Here is a 6,856-nt window from a genome sequence, read left to right as displayed (position 1 = left end):
TTTTATAGCACAGATACAGATAATATGCATTGAGGTATTAAGGCTGAATAATACACTTTAAAATCTCAGTGAAAAAAAACACCACAAAACAGTCTGGTTAGCAGATACTACCCAGGCATTCAAAGCTTAATTATATTCTTACTCAATTCTGATTTACATTTAAATTACAAATTGCATTTTGCTACTATTAATTTACGATGCTCCTTAAAAAAATACATATTCCGTGGTACATGAATAATAATTCAAAGTAGTCAGATCTTGTTGGAACGCTACACTATCTTGATAGTGGGTGCTGAATATTAATATTACTAGAAAGTTTTCTCCATTTGAATATAACATTTCTTCTGAGCCTTGCACATTTGAATGCAGCCAACCATGCATGGTGCAGGCAGTTGCTGTAGGGTTTGCAGGATTAGCTGCTTGCACGCTCATTTTTTAGCAGACTGCAGCAGAGCTCCATGGGAGAATGCTCTGAACCCGTGTGGGGTCATTACTGCGGCAGAACAAGGAGCTTTCTATGAACCACTCTGTGGCCATATTAAATGCAGGATCCATTGGCTTCAGTGTGTGGCTGGGAGGTTTTTGAGGAAGGCTGGGAAATGAGTGGGAGAGGTCATCTGAGCCCCCAGAATCTCTCCTCTGCTTCCCAGGGTGAGACTTCAGCTTCCATGGAGCTGTCCTGGACTTCTGCACTTTTCAATCGGTGCCTCATGGTCTCCTGTTGGCTACAGGAATGTGTTTATAGTGCTGATGTTTTGCTCCAATGAGCTATTGTTTCCATAAAGCTGAGGGGTTTTATCACCTTCAGCTAATCCCATTCCAGTGTGGAATACCCTCTAGTTAATCCATTCCATGAAACTAAGCGTGGCTTAAGTCAGCTGGAATGGGAGATAGGCAGGGTTGTACAGCATGGAGTTCCAGTTCAAAAAACCTTTGAAGAGACATTCTCATTAAAAAAACACAAAATAATCTGTGCTCTTCTGTAGGAGAAAATGAAAAGAGGTTGTGGAAGCAAAGCACAAAATAAAACAGAAATATACTCACTCTCACTTGCTCACAAGCAGGTAATGACAAATGACTAATAGGCATGATTGCTCATAAAGCTGAATTTATCTTTAATTTCCTCTCTTGAAAACTGTTTAGGAGCATGAGCAATACTATATCAACTTTTTTTTTCTTTTTTTCTTTTTTTTTTTTTTTTTCCCCAGAAAGCTTCTTTTTTGATGGTAAAGGAGTTGTCTTGCAAACACTGTAACAAATTCACGAAGATTGTATCATGCTCAGGTTATTTCATTTCAGCTCCCTGAGACAATTTGCTATAGAAGGGACCCATTCACAATTGCTCCTTTAAAAATTTCAAGTACAATGATCAAAACAGACGGCCTAGCTAATTTTAAAATCTTTTTCCATCCCAATATAACTGAGGGGGAAAAAAATAAATGCTAGCAGCTTTACAGAAATAAACTAACTTCAACAACACATTTTGGAGGAATTTTGCCAAGAAACTGGGCCCAAAATAAAGTGGATGAGGCTGAAATGATGGAAAAGGAGGTAGAGTCAGGATTAAACTTAGTTTGGAGAAGTTTGATTTCCTCAGGACAGGGACCTGCCAGGCAGTGTAGGGTGGGGAACAGCTCCAGGAGGAGGGCAAGGTCACTATTTCATTCTTTTGTACAGCTGGGAAGGCCCTTCTAGTAAAAATGGTGTTGGGCAGCAAAATGGCATGATTATGGTGGAAAAAAAAAAAAAAAAAAGAGTATAGCATTACATATACAGGGTATTGTATCATGAATTTACTGAGATGTTTAAATTGGTTAAATAAGGTATCTATATAAATCATCATTTTTATATTAAGAAACTACTTTTCCAGTAAAAAATTAATAACTTTATCTGAAAAATGTTATATTGACTATCAAAGGAATCTCGTGGCATTCCCATGAGCACAATAAACTTTGTAGATGTAGTTCTCAACACAGCATTACTTTTTCAAGCCTTTTTCAGCTTGCTAAAGCCCTGTTACAAATGGACTGATGTATGTGATCTCCATCTAGGAGATCACATATGTGTTCTAGGATTGAGGAAGGAGGAGCTTCTTTAGGACCCTTTATGGTAACTAGAAATCCTTCAGCTTCAATCTTGCTGTTCAGTCCTGTGACTCAGGAGGAAGATCTAAGGTTGCTCATCTATCACTAATGCAATAGTGCAAATGGTGATAGCATGCAAAGCAGTATTAATGTTAAGTGGGGGAAGCTATGGATAGGTGTGTTAGTGTTGTCACTGATGACTGATACTGGCACTTCATTGCCTGGGAACTGGCAGTGAAGAGCCTCCACACTCCCTCCTTGTGGCTGCACATCCCTGGGGTGCTCAGGGTGTAGGCAGGGAGCAAGCACCCCCTCACTCCATCCCAGCACCCAGAGCCAGCCTCATGGGTGAGGGAGCAGGGATGTCCTCCTTCCTCATATGGGCTCTCAGCCACCCCTCTTTGTGAACATCTGTGCCTCTGAAGCTTCAAGTGTTGTCACTTGGTGTGAGTGCCACGAGGATTAACTGCTTACACCTCCAAAACATCTGGAGCTGTCACTAGGGCCATGCAGATGTTGACAGAGGATCCAACAGAAGTCTTTGGAAGTTGTACTTCAGCTGTGCCTCATAGCTCCAGACCTGTCCAAGACTGAAGAAATGAATTCTGATAGGGTCTTTCTGTCCCTGTTTGGATTGTGGCTGCAGAAGTAGAGGGCAGGTTGGGAGAGATGCTCATTTACAGCTTCATTTTTCAAATAGGGCATCGTCTGGTAGAGAGATGGTCTCACCATGTCCCAGAACACCAACTGTATATGGTCTGTCCACTGAGCAACTTTATGAGCTACTTAGTCATATTCACCTCTTATGACTTCCACCCCGTGAAGTTACCCTCTTGGGGTAACAGGAGACTCTCTAGGTTGAATATTTCCTTGTGTGTTTTCCCAGCTTGGGACTGTATGGAAGAGGAGACAACCTTCCCACTGACATCTTCCCATGGATCTCTGCTGGTGGCGTGGGAGCCCAGCAGGCAGCTTCTTGAGGCTTGATCAGCTCATGAGCTGAGATCCACTGCAGCAGCTGCTCCAGTAAGGTGTGTGCATTAATTGCATTCATTTTTAAATGTCATTTTTATTCCTCCCACCAGTTGTGCATTTATTTACTGTTGTATACTTCTTCATCACCCTCTCCACTGTCACCTGGATGCTGGCCTCCAGACGTGCAGTTTTGGAACCCTGCTGGCAGTTGTGGTGTTTTGGCACAGAAAAGGCTTTTTAATGAGCAAAATGCATCACACTTGACAGAACCTCCTTTGTTCACCTCCTGGCTAGCCCACGTCCAGCGTAACTGGTAACCCACGATCCCTCCATCTCCATCCTAGTCCCTCGGAGGTGCTTTTTTGGAGACTGTGCACCTGTCTCCAAAGCAACCAACTACTTCTGCTGGGAGTGAAGCTGCCGCTCGCTGCCGCCCACACAAGTACCTCCCATCACGGCTGCTTTCCATTGCCATAGAAACCGCCCTCCCTCTGCAGTCCCATCCCAGCCGACCTGGTATTTGCTTGATCAACCTCTGCAGTTTAGTCCCAGTGCTGATGGCAGCTTCTACTAATCGAAACACCTTGCAGATTGCAGTCCCATGCCAGGACCAAGTTACATCCCTCGTAGGTGGATGCGAGTGTAGAGGGGATGGGTGATGGGTTTGGGTTTGTTTCTACTAATTTTAGGAAAGAAAAAAGAAACAGGTAAGTTTCTAGTTTGCCAGCGCTTGTCTGAAAAGCATTTGTCTCACATTTGGTTTTAACAGCTTAACCCCTCAGGTAAAGACAAGGAGCAGAGGTGACAGGTGAAGATGACACTGCTTTTCCTTTCTTCCTCCCTAATTTCCTTCAAAGCAAGTTAGATCCTGGGACAGAATAACATTCCTTTTAAAAATCTCTCAAGGCTTAAGGACCCTTAGCACTACCCCATTAACCACTTCATAGGGTGCTTCCCACCAGCATCCCCTGCTGAGCAGCAGGGTTTGGTTTGTCTGCTGGAGACCTGGGGAAGATCTGGCATTGCCAGGACTCACCTCCAGACCCTGAGATAACCCTGAGAGGATGCAGGCAGGTGGAAGCCTTTATCAGACCCACTGCATTCCAAATTTCAGAAGGTGAAAATGGAGCTTCCTCTTTATTTTTCATAAGGTTTTACACTCTTGAGTGGCACCTACTCAGTATATAGCAACTTATGTTCAAAATATGGTGGCTGTAATTGCACTTCACACATGGAAGTTGAATGAATTTATGAAAATTGCATCACAGCTCTTTCTTCTGTTTCTTCCTGCTATAATACTTGGGCTTATATGATAGACAGATGGGAAAATATAAGGAAAGATGGAGACCATGTCGGTTTTAAAGCCTTTTCAGTATGCACTGCTTTCTCCCTAGGAAAGTATCTTTATACCCTAATCACATCACCTCTCAGTCTCTCTTTTTATCATAAACTAAAGAAACTGAACTGCTCATGGGAAAGGACTTTTTTCTGAGCGTTCAAAACATTTTTCTGCCTCTTCAACCCTTCTGAATTTTGAAGATCAATTTCACCCTTTCAGCCTGAGGGTCCTTGGCTTCAGATTTCCTTTCACAACCTGTCCCAGTCTGCTAAATCTCCATCCAAAGGTTCCCACTTTTTTCATGTTGTCTCTGGAATGAAAAGCTTCTCATGATGATGGGTGAAATTACAGGGCACCCCTTTCCTTTGGAGTGACCATGCTGATCTTCACTCTTTTCCTGGTATGAATCGGTCCTCCAGGAGCTCTCTTCCTTCAGAGCTCTGCTGTGTGATCTGTGTGCACCTACTGCAATTGCATCTCAGGAGCCTCTGCACCTCGAGGGAGGGATGCAAATCCTTGGCAGGAGGTTTCAGGAATCCTGTTCTGCCACTGCACTCAACGGTGTCCCACCTCGTAAGGAACAAAACTTTCTCATGTAAATACTCACACTCACACATTTTTTTATACTTTTTCTGCAGGTGTTTTCTCTCACACTGAAATGGTCATAGGAGCATTTTGTCATCAAAATGGCAGGGACTCTGGCCAAACCCATGACTCTAATTCCAACTGGTAATCAGAGAAATGCTTGGCAGTATTCTGGCAACTGTATTTTTAATATCATGTTTACATGTGTAATGACCATGTGCACATAATAGCTGCCCCCCTCCCTGCTCCACCCAGCTCTTTACAGTATTGCTCACTATAGCTTCAAGCAGACATGCCTTATGGCCATTCCCAAATTTGCGATGGCATAACCCAGGGAAAGCACCTCCACCATTACACATGCAAATGTGCTATCTATCATGAATTTTATTTTAATAGATTTTTCATGGATAGCTTCTCCTGTTTGTCCCACTCACCATCCCAGAGACCCGTTCAGGCTGGGATGAAGGGAAGGAGAGACACCAAGAGGGAGGTGGGGATCCAGCAGTCAGGGTGCTTTTCTGCTGTGGGTGCTCTGCAAACCCATTGCAGCTCAGAGCTTTGCAGGCAGGAAGGAAAAACAAGGCAGTCACCTGGCCACCACTGTCAGGTGGCTTTGCTGTGTGATAAAACCTCTGGAATCACATGTGGGCTGGCCCAAGCCTGACCCCAGGGGTCCAAATGTTCTACCTGGAACACCACCTGGAGTGGTGGCCATCAGTCAGCAGCAGTGGCCAGCTCGTAGGGCCAGCCTCCCCTCCCAGCTATTTCCAGTTCTGTAGTCATCCTTTCAGACTTTCTCCTGCAGCAGTCTTGGAGATGTGGCTTTCAGCATGAACACAATACAAGCTCCCTTAGCGGCAGCAGGAAATTATACAGGAGCAATGGTCAAAACTGTGGGGTCCTGTGCAGTACAAAGCTTCCATTGTAAAGCAGTCAGAGCATGATGAAAAGCTGGTTTTGACAGCACTAAGGGCATCGGTGGCAACAACATTTTCCAAATCTGTAGCTGCAAACTTTGCTGGAAACACAATTTGTTAAACTGTGGTCAGTGCAGGAAATCAATTTCGGATCTTTTTTATAGAGGGAACTATTTACTGTGCTTGCTTCTTCCCAAGGTCTTCTGGGATTCAAGCATATAAAGAGTGGCTACTCAGATCCCCAGGGTAGCAAAGGTAGCACAGTGCCCATCCCGATGCAAAACCCAGGGCTCCACACCCCTGCAAAAAAAATCAGGATATGCTTTTATTTTGGTTGCTGCTACCAGGGCAAGAGAAGCTGAGGCTGCAACAGTGCTGCTGAGTTGTCTGCAGAGCTGGGCACATAACACTGGGTCACTGAGCGTGGGACCCCCGATCTGTGTGTGACACATACTGACCTGCATGGCACTTGCACATCATAAACACCCCACTTAAAATATAGTCATCCATTTTCACTCCAAAAGTGGCACGACCTTTGCTGTAACCCATGCTGCTGCCTGGGTAGCCATGAGCACAGAGCAACCCAATGCTGCATCCTTCTGTGATTTGCTGAAGGACTGTGATAAGCTTAAGACTAAAATAAGTTTTAAACTCTCGATGCAATTTTTGTGTCTTTATGTATTATTAACCTGTACTCTAATTCTCAGTGCACCAGGTTGAAAGTGAGTAGGAGCTGGTGAGAACCTACAGCCAATATTTCTTTTTATTTTTCCCATAAGAGGGGAAATATCTTGGCCATCTGAATCAACAAGGGGGTTTGTGTTTCTCGCTGAACTGGGATAATATGATGGAAGGATGAAGCAGTGAAGTAGAAAACACTGAATTGTTAGCCCATAGCCATAGGAGAGTTTCTCCATTCCCTTGCTGTGCATTGCCTGGCTGGGAGGACCTCTGGC

This window comes from Heliangelus exortis, chromosome 3 (genome assembly GCF_036169615.1).
Source record: "Heliangelus exortis chromosome 3, bHelExo1.hap1, whole genome shotgun sequence".
Classification (NCBI taxonomy): domain Eukaryota; kingdom Metazoa; phylum Chordata; class Aves; order Apodiformes; family Trochilidae; genus Heliangelus; species Heliangelus exortis.
The sequence above is the reverse complement of the archived record's forward strand: the minus strand, read 5'-3'. Positions refer to the sequence as shown.